Source organism: Lagenorhynchus albirostris, chromosome 4, assembly GCF_949774975.1.
Source record: "Lagenorhynchus albirostris chromosome 4, mLagAlb1.1, whole genome shotgun sequence".
NCBI classification, from domain to species: domain Eukaryota; kingdom Metazoa; phylum Chordata; class Mammalia; order Artiodactyla; family Delphinidae; genus Lagenorhynchus; species Lagenorhynchus albirostris.
Genome location: NC_083098.1, coordinates 12,784,606 through 12,798,659, shown reverse-complemented (window position 1 = coordinate 12,798,659; position 14,054 = coordinate 12,784,606). Strand labels below are relative to the sequence as shown.

Here is a 14,054-nt window from a genome sequence, read left to right as displayed (position 1 = left end):
GTTAAACATTTTCCAAGTTTTAGCTGTTAAAAATGTGAGAAAAGAAATTTTCTAACCGTAAATTTGTCAGGTAATTAAATCGTATGAGTCCATTTAGCTCAACATGGAAGATAGGCCAATGTGAAAACAAAACATAACAGAAAAACATGTATTTCAGCACTGGCTAGTAAGTTTTCCATCTATAAAACAAAGAAAAGCAAAACTAAGATGAAAAGTAAATTTAAACATTAAACTGTAAAAGCAATATACAAATACATCTTAGATTTTAAAGGGTCAAATTATATAAAACCATCCTATTTTCTTCTTACAAATGAAAGAAATGCTCAAAATATCACTGGATTAAACGTCAATACAGAAGGAGTCTCACGGCTGACAGTCCCGGGCTGATAAAGCTTCCAGAGTTAGAAATCAGCTCATATTCTCTTGTTCTGCTCTGCTCAGTACAAAGCTTCCAACTCATGGTTTAAGATGGCTGTTTAAGCTACAGCCATTCTACTGACATTCCAGCGAGGAGGAAAGAGGAGGATCAGAGAAAGAACAAAAGTCCTCCCTTTAGGAACATTTCCAGAAGGTTCTAATGACACTTCTTTTTAATTCTCATGACACTTCTCATTGGTTAAAACTTAGTCAGATGACTGACACTTCTCATTGGTTAGAACTTAGTCACATGACCATACATCAGGAGAGAAGCCAAGAAATGTACATGGTGGACAGTCAGTATTTGGCTATAATTCAGGAGCTATGTTACTAAGAAAGGAGGGAACAGATATTTAAGGACAATCAGCAGTCTTTTCCACACCTTCACGTATAGCCACTGTTTCAAGATGATGCATGTCCTTCCAGATTCTTTTCTACTTTTACATATATCGATACATATGCCTATATATTTTTTCCAATATTTGATCAAACTTTAAATAATATTATATAATATCTTTGAGTAACACACACACAGAGCTATTCAATCTTTCTAAAGTGTGCACAGAATTTAAAGCAACAGTTATTTTTGTCACCTTTGAATTTTCAGCACATAAATAGCAGATGGTAGGTACGCAATATGATTATGATTATGACGGTACTCTGATAAATTTAATCATTCTTCCTTGAAGAATTTTTAGAACGTTTCCTTTTTCTTGCCCCTTATAAGCAATAGATTTTGATCTTGCAATTTGGATTATATTCAATCAAAAACTGTTTCTTGGAGCTCACCACACTATTTCTAGAAATTAATACTTTTCATTATTGCAACAGATGTTTTGCCTCTGACAACACCATAGTGACAACAATATTATTAGTTTAGTGTTTATGTTGTCATTATTAGTCTTATTTCTAAGCCTCTTCCCAGAAACCACATGCATCACTTCTAACTCTCTCTCTCAAAACCCTGCCCGCACCATGCACATTCACATAATGATGTAATTTTAAAGTCCCTCTAGAAATAGTTTAGTTTTCACAAGTATCCCTGTTTCTATATATCTGTATATATACATAGCGTATATATGCACATATATATGTGTGTATATATAATTTTTACCTGAGATCATGACATTCCCCCTCCCCCGGAGCCTTACCCCGCATTTCTCTGTTTTTCTGCAGCTCTCATATAGTACTTATACCATAAATATCTATTTTATTTTCTTAGTTATAAACTTCTTGAGGCAGGAGCTTTCTGTTCATAGTGTTCTATCCCCCTAAATATTTTTCACACTGCTTTGCTCACAGTAGATTTCCAAAACAGGTCTGTTGACTTACTTGCTCTTTGCTATGTGGTAAGAGGAATAGGTGTTTTTATATAACCCTAAATTTTGGAAGGAAAGAATTTGATTTCAAGGCTGTCTACTGCTTGAAGAAGTCTCTGTCATTGTGAGGAAGTCATTGACTTTACAGGTGTTTTCCATATCAAGCTATCAGCCAGGTCCTCTGACTTTAGTAGTCTAGATTTTAACGTTTTTGGCTCACCTGGGTGAGTTGAACCTCCACATATGCTAGGTATATTTCTCCATGTACAACCCTGTACAAGGGTATCACTATCCTCCTTGTAGAGAGGACAATCTGAGGTTCAGAGAAAGTGAGTAGCTTGCCAAAGGTTATAGGTGAACAAATTGTGGAGTTGGCCATGCCCACCATACTCTACTTGCTACATCTGACAAACTTTTGCTTTCATGGTTTCTGCATTTCTTTCTCCTAATTACTTACCCAGCAATTATTCATAGCTCCATTTTTCTCTTTTTCTTTTGGCATGTATGTGGTTTTAAATTCTTACTCTTATTTTTCTGACTTCCGATTTGACCCTAAGCAATACGCATACTGGGGAAGTAGTTAGAAGGAAGAGATTAACAGACATGATGGTGCATGTATATGTGTATGAATGAGCACAGAAGGCATTATAGGCAACTCTAAGAATCTGAATAATTCTCACATTGAATAATGTGGAAAAGCACTGCAGGGTTTTAGCGAGAGGGTGGTATGATCTGACTGACATTTTAAAATAATCACTTTCACTGCTCTACTGAAAACGATTACAGAAGGAAAAAGCTGTAGCCTGGTGGGTAGTTAAGAGGCCATGGAAGTAGTCCTAAGGAGATGAAACAGTGGTTTGCACCAGTGGTTAGTAGTGACGTGTAAGAAGTGATCATATTTAGGATATATTTCAAATTTATAGCCAGAAAAAACTGTTGATGCATGGGGCTTCCCTGGTGGCGCAGTGGTTCAGAGTCCGCCTGCCGATGCAGGGAATACGGGTTCGTGCCCCGGTCCGGGAAGATCCCACATGCCGCGGAGAGGCTAGGCCCGTGAGCCATGGCCGCTGAGCCTGTGCGTCCAGAGCCTGTGCTCCGCAACAGGAGAGGCTGCAACAGTGAGAGGTCCGCATACCACACACACACACACACACACACACACGCACACACACACACACAAACTGTTGATGCACCGTGTATGACGTAAAACAGAGAAAAAAGAAGTCAAGGGTAACTCAAAGGTTTTGGACTGAGTAACTTGAAGATTAGAGTTGCCATACACTGTGACAGGGTGGTGGTGAAATCAGGAATTCAGTTTTGAACATGTTACATTTGAAGTGACCACTAGGCATCTAAGAGGAAATGCTGAGTAGTAGCAAGAACTGTAAGTCTGCAATTCAGATGAGATGTCTGGGCTGAAGAAACAAATTAAAAGTTGTCTACTTATAGATGACAAATCCTTGACACTGGGTAAGTTCATCAGAAGTTGAAGTGTAGATAGTAAGAAAAGTGTTGGATATGTGTTGTATCTCTCTCTCTCCTCCTTCCTACTTAGCTTTTAGAGAACAAGAACTCTGTGTTTTACATTTTATGTATTCCCTACAATGCCAGCTACACATTAGGCCCCAATAAATGCTTGTTGAATGTCGAGTGGGAAGCAAGCTACAGGTTATTCATAAATTGCAGTGGTTCAGGTATTATCCTGCAGCATTAAAAGGGATTTAAAAATAATAGCATTTCTACAATTCCCAAGAGGAATGCTACCATCTTCAAATAAAAGGGCCATCAGAAAGAGTTTTTCAGTCGTGTAGAGAGACTTTTTTTAACTTTCTAAAAAGTCATCTTCAGGCTGCTTGTGAACAGAGCATATGGAAGCACTCACTGCCTGAAATGCCCAAACTGTAAATCCACATTTCAGTAAAATGCACACCAAGGATAATGACCAAAATTGAGTGAATTTTTATTTTCATTACAGTAACCTTTTCAATCATTTTAAAATTCACTTAAGACTGCTATTAAAGATGTTTTCAGAGCTCTGCAGGGGGGCAAATGTAAGTTCTCTGTAAATGAGAAAGAACTACCTCCCAGAAACAGTTTGTCTCTATGGGAAGTGAATCTGTAAAGGCTGTTCTCCTAGCAATTCTGTGTGGCATTAAGTGAAATATAAAATGAGTAAGAGATACATTAGATGTGCTCACACATGTATCTGGAGCCTCTGTAGTCACCGCCTCCCTTGATACAGTTGAGTCTTGTGAGGTGCTTGGGTGTTTGCTCGTTGTTTTTTTTTAAATTTATTTATTTAATTTATTTATTTTTGGCTGCTTTGGGTCTTTGTTGCTGCGCACAAGTTTTCTCTAGTTGCTGAGAGCTGGGACTACTCTTTGTTGCGGTGCCTGGGCTTCGCATTGTGGTGGCTTCTCTTGTTGCGGAGCACGGTCTCTAGGCGCGCAGACTTCAGTAGTTGTGGCACGGGGGCTCAGTAGTTGTGGCACATGGGCTCTAGAGCACAGGCTCAGTAATTGTGGAGCATGGGCTTAGCTGCTCCGCGGCATGTGGGATCTTCCTGGACCAGGGCTCAAACCTGTGTCCCCTGAAATGGCAGGCGGATTCTTAACCACTGTGCCACCAGGGAAGCCCTGCTTGTTTTTTAATCAGGGAAATCTTTACTTATTTTAAAGCCTGTCACTATAAAATTACACAAATTTATACAAATTACAAAGAGAAAACTCAGAATCATTAAGACTTAAAACAATTAAAATCTGAAGTATCCAAATGGCAGTCAAGAGTAAACACAGAAATACCTTTCAAGACATGCCTCTACTTTCTATATCAGAGTGAAATAAACATTCTGATATTAGTATGTGAATTTAAAACAAATTCCTCAAATGGGGTTGGTACATTCATGTGAGTGACTGTCTGAAGATTCCAAATATGGCTTCAATGTTGTGTAAAGGATGTTTTCTATTTCTCTTCAATATTGAAGTTAAACTTAATAAAGTTCTCAACTTTGCAAAAACACAGGGAAAGAAGGAATGCATTCTCTATCATATCAACTACCTTCCTAGACCATATAAATTACTATCCTCTTTCATTTGTGGTATATTTCTCTATGTTTATAATTTCCAGACTAACATAGACCATTATTTTATGGAATAAGCATCCTAAATAAAAATGACCGATCAATCTAAACAATTCCCTAAGATTATGCCCATAGAATCATATAGAATCTCATGGTTGAAATGCTCTTTAAAAGTTACTTAGAATGGTCTCACCCAAATCTGCACTCTCTTTTATGCCTGGAAGTTATCTCCTCTTTAATTTTATCCCCAAACCATGACTGGAGATAGAAGAAAATTTAGGTAATAGATGGCATTTCAATAGCCAACAGTGGATTTCAGGATTTATATATCCTCAAGTTATGAGATTTTCTCATGATAGCACCAGTCTTTGTATCACCTTGGCTTTGAGTGATGCAGTAGTCTCTTAATTTATATACTATAGCCCACCAAATCTTTTTAATTCTACACATATTTTACTGAATTTTTGTTTGTCCTAGCCTATAAGTTTCTTTAAACCTTAAAGCCATTCCTGGACAGCATCATTCCCTTTGGCAAATATTCACTCACTGTTCTTTAGCTTTGATTCAAGACTTATTATTCACCACTTATCTGTGCTTGCCATCTATTAGACCAAGTACTTAATGATTCAAGTCCTTTATCTGATTGAATTGCTCCTTACTGTTTGCAATGTCTGCCAATTCAATATCACCTGCAAATTTAGAAAATTGCTTCTACAACTGTTCACTAAGTAATTTGCATCTACATAATTTATTTCCTTTCACAGATCTCTTTTCATCCTTCTCCTTCATTAGTGTTAAATTCTTTCCTTATCAACAACAAATATTTTGGGTCATTTTTTTTATCTTCTTACATACACAGTTTGTGTTACTTCCCACATCTGTGATCCAGCTCCATCCAATATGTATATCCAGTGGATTATTTTTGAACACTATTCAGACATACAAACATGCATTCTTATGACCACATGTACTTTTTCAACTTCTTGCCCGACTACAGCTGACATACTCTGGGAAATTCAATTAGTCCATTAATGCTTGTTCAATCTAATTTAAAGAATTAAAATCTTAGTGTCTAATTTAAAGTCTCTATGAGGACTTCTTTTTCCCTTTACACATTTTATTGATTCCCTTTGAAAAACTACCTTTTTGTTTTGCAAGGCTTGTTAGCATTTATCACGGGGCAGGTGTGTGGGGGGAGCAATTCTCTGGTGAGTGAAGTTTCATTGGTGGATACAGATATTTTCAAGCTGGTTTACAGTCATGGAAAGATATAATGGAAATATATATGTGTGTGTGTAACTGTGGGGCATACTTGATGATCTTCAGGCATCCAACTGAGGACCCTTTTCATCCACAAGCGTGGCTCCTCAAACACTGCCTTCTCCTGATCCAGGGGATGGCTTGTTCAAGAGGCAGCTTCTGGCCTTTGTCCTAGCTAACCACTTCTGTCTTCTCTAGGCCAAAGGAATCATCCCAACCCTGACTTCTTAAAAAATTGAGATGAGAATGGTGTTAACCATTGTGTCTCCCGCAGCTTGTTCTTGTAACACAGATACATCCAACTCTATGGGCCTATCTTTATGCCTGATGCCTTCCGGACTGCCCCTGCCACTCCTCTCCAGTGCGGATGGGAAAGAGGTCAGCTCACCACCTTCTCAGGTCCTCTAAACCCTCCTCCCAAGTGAGCTCTCTCTTCCCTCCAGCGTTTTCTGTCTTTCTTAGAAGCAAAAGTAGTAACACCAGTTCTCCTCGTCCAGGCTCACGTACCATTTTGTGCATGATCTTCATGTTACTTCAATACTCCCAATTTAGTTTTTATAATGGAGGTGAGAGGAATACCTATATTTCTTTTTCTTTCTTTTTTTTTTTTTTTTAGGACCAACAGGATAATTTTATTCTCATTTTTCCTTAAAATAAAGATACAGTAGAAGTTTAACAGTTCACTATGATTAGACGTGATTTACAATTTTAACTTTTTTTTTTTTCCTCGGTACGCGGGCCTCTCACTGCTGTGGCCTCTCCCGTTGCGGAGCACAGGCTCCGGACGCGCAGGCTCAGCGGCCATGGCTCACGGGCCCAGCCGCTCCGCGGCATGTGGGATCTTCCTAGACCAGGGCACGAACCCGCGTCCCCTGCATCGGCAGGCGGACTCTCAACCACTGCGCCACCAGGGAAGCCCCCTACAATTTTAACATTTTTTTAAACAAATGACAACAGAAACAAAAAAAACTAGTACAAATCATAAAACTACTAGAGCAAAGAGAAACTACCTTTCTGATCAAAACAGGTACCACAGCTCTAAACTTCCTTAGAAAGCGTTCTAAGATTTCTAAGCTAAACTTTCTTAGAAAGGGGTTTGTGGAAAGCCTTTATCTCAAGTATTTAAACTATTCCTGTGTACCCACTAAATGCTTTCATCAACTTGTTAATCAAACGCTTCCTAAATTTACGAACCAGTGATCAAGCGGCCTGAAACAAGTCTTGATCCTATTTTTCCAGCTATAAATTATTAATATTTCAAGGAAACAAAATATTTTCTAAGCACATAAGTTTTCTAAAAACTTCAATTACCTTTTCTGGCTCAGTACCTGACTGAAATGTTCCAATGTTCATATTGCACACAAAAAAATTTGAGCAGCATATTATATGAGTGTGAGAAGCTGATGAAAAATAAGATTGAGGAAAATCCCCAAGTTGTGTCCCATTTAACATGATTGAATATATAGTTTCTGTATCTTTAATTAATAGAAGTAAAAACTAATCTTTAGAACAGCACAGAAATACTAACGCATCAGAGTTTTACAAAATATATTCAACCCCCTTATATGTGCAACAATCTTTTAGTTTTGGAGCTGCCATACAAGTGAGCTAGTTTCTTCTCCTTTATATATGAAAGCTGGAAGTCATGTGTACAAAGTTATTTATATGAGAAGAATAAAGATCCACATTCCTTTTCTTTGTCCTTGACAAATATTTATGGGATGTTGGAAATGACGAAAAACAATTTCAATGTTATGAAGTCCAAAGACTTGGAACGAAAAAACTTGTAGTGGAGCATTGCGCTACACGGAATGACAATCATCTTCTAGAAAGAGGAAGACCTATATTTCTTAAACTTTTTTTTTCTTTTTTTTTTAGCTCTAGATATCATCCACATGGGTTGCAGGTGCATTTACTAATTGTTTCTAGACAATTCCATCTGGATGTTCTTCGGCCATCCTAAAATTAAAATGTCTAGAGCCAAGCTCTGTATCTCTGTTGCTCTTTTCTAATCTGTTCTTCTACATTCCCTAACTCTGTCATTGAGTGTCCATCTGCTCATGGCCCTCTGCTAAATTTCTCACTAAATCTCAACATGTCGTTTCTCTTCTCCTCCAACTTCTAGTCATTTTTTCTTGGAAAAAATTCTAGTTCTAGTCATTTTTTCTTGGAATATTGATTGCTGTCTCAAAATCAGTTTTGGGTGCCAATCGCCTATTGCTGTTAAGTTTAGACACCCTTTTTTCCTCTCTAGATTGTTGAAAAAGACATTTGTCTTTTCCCTTCTTCACTCCAATGCATCCTTGGCCTTACCTCAGTTATCTTTCTTAAACATAAATTAAATCCCACTTTTCTCTTATGTAAAAACCTTTTATAATTTTCACTGGCTAAGTGATAAAGTCCAAACTCTTTAGCACGGCAAGCATGCTTTTATAATTATCCCTACTGTTGCTTCTCACACTCCTACTCATCCTCAAGACCTAGCTCAAATTTCTCCTCTTATGTGAAATCTTTTCAACTCCTCAGGCAGAGGCTGCCACTCCACCCTCTGGTTGCCAAGGCACCCTGTATGCATTACTCCATGGCATTGATCACACTGTGTTTTAATGATTTATTTGCACATTTGTCTTCCTTGTACACTGTGAGATCTCTGAAGGCAGGAATGATATCTTCCATTCCTTTGTATCTGTGATGCTAGGCACAGTGCCCAGAACATACCATGCATTCAGAAACACATGGGGAATGAAAGGATGAATATAGGGCATTCTGCCTGGCACACAAAATAAAGTAAACACAACCTCAGCCCTCTGGTTCCAAAAGAGGGACTATGGAAAGAAAAGGGAAGAGGTCAGTCTCTCTCTCTCTCTCTCTCTCTCTCTCTATATATATATATATACTTTCCCCCCGACAAAGGGTCATTTGAAAAGTGAAATAGATGTACCCAGAAGACAGAATTATCAAAAAATGGGAATAGTTTGAAAGCCTTATGGGACAAAGGATGAGTTTAGCTGGGGTTGAAAATATAGGAAGATGCAGTGAGTGAGGCCAGCCAAAGCAGATTGAAGCTGAATGCGATCTATATGGAGTGTGACAAAATGTAGGGATTGAGACGTAGACTTCAGAAAACAATGGATGCCTTTCTAAGGAGCTTTAATTTTTTTTAAAAAAAAGGAAAAGAAGAACAGGTTTTTGAGATTAAAAAGTGAGATTTTTTGAGAAGTTGAAAGATGCAAATGTTTTTTGTCACTCCCCCAATCCTTCTCTATGTAATCTTATTTTTTTATCCTCGATTCATATTCAACCAAACTCCATCTGAACCTTCTTTGAATTTGCAGGTCTTAAAACCTGCGGTGAACTGTTTCTGAGTATTATTTTCCTCACTGTCTGTAATTTGGTTTATTAAAATGCTTTTAAGACCAAACTTACACTAGAACTCTGTTCCTCTCTGTTAACTGGTTAAGGGGGATGAGCACTTGGACTCTGGATTCACACTGCCTGGGTTTGAATCATGAATTCTCCACAACTTGGCTAAGTGACCGTGGGCAAGTTACTTTAGCTCCCTAACTCTTTAGCTCCCTAACTATAATTGCTTATTTGGGTTCAGTTCAGTTTCATCATCCACACTATTGGGATAATAGTACTACCTACCTCACAGGGTTGTGTGAGTGCTTCGGCAATAGTAAGCGCTACATAAGTGCTAATAATTATTATTTGGTCCATTTCAAGCTATGTTTTTTTTCATTTCCTATGGTACCTTTCTTGTCACTGCTGTCAAGTATATTGCTGACTGAAATATGTGCTTCTAATTCCAATGATATTCTATTTTATATTTTAAAACACAGCATATAAAAGAATTCCAAGTAATGTAACATGAAGTTTTAGCTCTTTCCTTACAAAAGCACTAAACTTTCATATTTCATCAACTTACTTTATTTTTTTACTTTATTAACTGCCCTACTCCACTACACTAGATTTCCTTTTAGATTTCTATTATCTATCAGTTTCTTCTTTTGAAAGTCTAGTTCGTATCTTTTACAGCTTTACCTGTGGGGATCTTAGTATTTTCTTATGGATTTTATCCTTCTTCATGTAGGTGAAGCAGTGAGGCTAACAATGCATCATACTTTTGCAAATATTTTCCAGCGTGTCATTTGTAATTTAATTTAGTTATTATTGTTTTTGATTTATTGATGATTTAAAATTTTGTATACATTCAGCTATTGATAGTTTCCATGTAACTTATTCCATTATTTTTAAGCCTCTGATACTTCCCATGTTCCCTCTCTGACTCGTTTTTAATGTGTTTTTCCATAATCATCGTGACAAATACTCTAGAAAACGTTCTTTTAATTTTGGTTTCCCCTTAGGAAGGCAGACAGTCTTGTTAATTTTAGAAGTCTTACGTCATGTATAGAGGTATTCAATGGCAATATTTACTGCTATTTTAAATATACTTAGATTCATGAAAAATGTCTACACTAGTAAAATATATATAACAATAATAAGCTCACTTTTCTGGAACTCTGTCATGACATTATTATGCCGTTGCAACAGTGTTATTTTGCTTTACAGGGGTCAATAATCCTGGTAACATTTTAATGATGATTCTTGTTGGATAATCTAAATTACTTTATGATATTTTACTGCATTACTACTTGCATAATTGAATTGACATTTTAAGTTGCTGAAAATTAGAGCATGCATCTCTATTAGTAATAGAATACAGTGACTGCCCATTCCTTCTGAAAATGTTATCTTCCTGTTGCTTTCATTTTTTTAATTTAATTTTTATTTTATATTGGGGTATAGTTGATTTACAATGTTGTGTTAGTTTCAGGTGGACAGCAAAGTAATTCAGTTATATATATACATATATCCATTCTTTTTCAGATTCTCTTCCCATATAGGTTATTATATAATATTGACTAGAGTTCCCTGTGCTATACAGAAGGTCCTTGTTGATTATTTATTTTATATATAGTAGTGTGTATATGTTAATCCCAACCTCCTAATTTATTCCTCCCCCCCACCTCTCCTCTTTGGTTACCATAAGTTTGTTTTCTTTTCTTTTTTTAAAAATTAATTTTTATTGGAGTATAGTTGCCTTACAATGTTGTGTTAGCTTCTACTGTACAGCAAAAGTTCCTCCCTTTTGGACTTCCTTCCCATTTAGGTTACTACAGTGCATTAAGTAAGAGTACCCTGTGCTATAGAGCATGTTCTCATTAGTTACATTCTCTCAGTTTTCTTCCCCTGTCTCTACCTGCTCCAACAAACTCTTATGTAAGCTTCTTCACTTTTACCTGCTTAAAAAATATTTCTTAAAGCCTAGTCAGAATGGCTAAATATCTTCTTGAAGAAAATAAAATCTAGTTGCAATAAATAGCTTTATATTTTTTCCAGCTAAAAAATCATACATTTGTCAGTCAGCTTCTCTAAGCCTGAATTTTTGCTATGTAAAAGGACCCTGCTGAACTTTACATTATCATACAATAATTATATGCTCTTACATGCAAATAAAAACAAATTGTTTATGAAGAACAACATACAATTGCTTGTGTGTGGTTTTTATGCAATAAATTCTTAAAGTGTTTTAAAAAAATCATAGTTGGAAGTGATCTTCCCACTAACATACTTGTATTCCTCATTTCATAGGTGAGGAAGCAAATCTCAAAAATCTAACTAACTGGAGCGAGCACACAACCAAATTATAAACAGCACCAACATTAGCCTCATTATAATGCTTGGTACTTTTAACTTGCATTTAGTAAGTGAAGATTGTTAGCGTGATAATTCTTAAGGATTTTGATCTACTATATCTATAGGATAAACTTGCATAATGCCTTTCCTTTTGCTTATCTTTATTTTAATATAATTGCTTATCTGGGTTCGGTTCAGGCAGGACCCCTCAGAAATACAAAGACAGAACGCTTGTTTTGTGGGTTTATAATAAAGGAATGTAAGATAAATAGTCATAGTTTTTATAAGAGAGATGAGGATTGATGATTCCTGTTAGCCTATTAAAATATTTCTATTAACCTTTTGCAAATAAAATTCCATATGTAATGGGTTTATTAAATAAACTGACGTTAGTAAAGTTTTAAAGGATATGAAAAACAGCTTTATTGTTTTTCCTATCACTGTCTTCAAAACCTCTTATTTTTTTTTCTCTTCTACATCTCTTAGAAACAACTTAGATCCTTTAGCTTTCTGAATACTTTTCAGTATTCCAGAAATAATTCCAGTTCTGGCAATGGTGGAATAATTTTTTATTGGGTTAACCCAACAAAGAGTAACGATTGTAAATTCTGGATGAAATTTTTAAAAAACACACACTGAACAGATTGCATATCAGCTGAAAGCAGACATAAATTGAAGAGTACTCCACCCTTGACAGATGGTAACTGCTTTGGGTGAGATCTACTTTCATATGGCTCATTCACTGAGGACTCACCTCAGTTAGGCAACAACGGGTAGCTAGAGCTCAAGCAGAAAGTCAGAGTCTTATTAGCTTAATGCATCAGAGGATGGTGTTTGAGGCAGCCAGACTGTGTAGATATCAAAAGAGGACTCACATAAAGGAGGGAGCCACAGAGAAATAAGCCCCAAAATCTATGTATAAACTTCCCTCAAATCCTTGGTTGACTCCTAACCAATACATGCATAAGAATGATTCTAGCTACCTAGAATAAAAAAGTTACCGAATGAACTTAACAGAAATTGGAGATGGCAAAGAAAGAATTAATAACCTGAAAATAGATCACGATAAATTATCCAATCTAAAGATCAGACAGTAAAATATTATGATGAAATAAACAAGACCTCAGTGACTTAGAGACAACATTAATAAGGTCTGACTTGAATGTTTTCTGAGCCTCAAGTACAGAGGAGAAAGAGAAGAGGGTGGAAAAAAATATTTGTATAAATAATTATCAAGATTTATTAAACTTAGTGAAACATATCCCAGAAGCTCAGTGAACCCCTAACAGAGATAAATACAAAGAAAATCATAGCTGAACATCAAAAATGAAAAGAGAATTAAAAAACGGCCACCCCTACACTATAAAAAAGGAGCAAAAGTACAAATGATGGCTAACTTCTCATCAGAAACAATATTTGGCGAAAGACAATAGAATGGCATATTTAAAGTCATGAACATTAAAAAAAAACTTTATGTATGGTAATGAATGTTTAACTAGACTTACTGTGGCAATCATTTTGCAATATATACGTATATCAAATCATTAAGTTGTACGCCTGAAACTAATATAATGTTATGTATCAATTATACTGTGAAATAATAAAAACATTTATTATTGTATGAAAAACTGTTGAATAATAATTTTATTTTTGAAATAAAAGTTGCTCTTGCTTTAAAATCACCAGCCTTGATTTTAGGAATAATAATATTTCATCTATAATTTTCTTCTTAGATAATAAAAAAGTATGAGGAAAAATATATTTTGATTATAAGTGACTGTGTTCTGAGACTCGCAGTGCTCTTGTCAAACATAAATCAGAATCAGCAGTGTCATTTGAAAACACTAAGACAAAAAGTATCTAGGAAAAATAAACCTGTCAACTCAGAGTTTGTTATTTGCTAATAATATTAAAACTGAGGATAAACAAAGAAATTTTAAGATAAACTAAAGTTGAGAGTATATGCCACTCGTAGGACTGGACTTCAAGATATTGTAAAGGAAGTTCTTCAGGCTGAACTAAATGATACCAGCCAGAAGCTCAGATATGTAGAAAGGAATAAAAAAACACAGAAATAGTAAACAGATAAATAGTTAAATATCAGAAACTGTCTTTTCCCCCCCTCTTTATATCTTTGAAAGTCAACTGATTGTTTAAATCAAAAACTATGACATTTTACTTTGGAGTTCATAAATATAAATACATGACCATAATAACACAAAGGATATAGTACATATAAATGGAATTATATTGCTGTATGTTTATTACTTTTTTTAATG

The 14,054-nt window shown here is 35.9% G+C and overlaps 1 protein-coding gene across 2 annotated transcripts in view; it reads right to left on the bottom strand.

Annotated features, from left to right (window-relative positions):
* The window catches only part of GRID2 (glutamate ionotropic receptor delta type subunit 2), a 1,331,651-nt gene that overhangs the window by 291,998 nt on the left and 1,025,599 nt on the right, over positions 1-14,054 (bottom strand). The window lies entirely within an intron of this gene.